The sequence below is a fragment of the Penaeus monodon genome, chromosome 21 (assembly GCF_015228065.2).
Source record: "Penaeus monodon isolate SGIC_2016 chromosome 21, NSTDA_Pmon_1, whole genome shotgun sequence".
Lineage (NCBI taxonomy): Eukaryota > Metazoa > Arthropoda > Malacostraca > Decapoda > Penaeidae > Penaeus > Penaeus monodon.
Genome location: NC_051406.1, coordinates 40,209,988 through 40,210,353, shown reverse-complemented (window position 1 = coordinate 40,210,353; position 366 = coordinate 40,209,988). Strand labels below are relative to the sequence as shown.

Genomic DNA, 366 nt, shown 5'->3' with positions numbered 1-366 from the left:
AGGCGAGTAACTATCTTTGCGGTTTGATTGTTTTATTAATTTAAATTATTTTATTAAAAAAAAAAAGTTATTTTTATTCTAGATGATTTTATTATCTTTTTCTAGCATAATATTGCAGGACGATTTTGAATTAAGTATCTTCATTAGTAAAATTAGCAAAGCCAAATTAGCAGAAATTGTTAATTATTCATATATGCATTTCAATGTTGCTGCTGACAGTTCAATTAAAATGATTTGAAAATGCATAATTTGTCCTGTGACGTAAGGTGCAGATCACATACAGATGTATCATACATGCGTGTATCTGAGGTTTCAATAAAGTTTTTAATTACCGGGACAAATTTCTTGTTGATTATTCACAAGTGA

General features: G+C 27.3%; 1 protein-coding gene across 1 annotated transcript in view; it reads left to right on the top strand.

The window, feature by feature from the left end:
* LOC119586745 overlaps positions 1-366 on the top strand; it is a 4,834-nt gene that overhangs the window by 688 nt on the left and 3,780 nt on the right. The window lies entirely within an intron of this gene.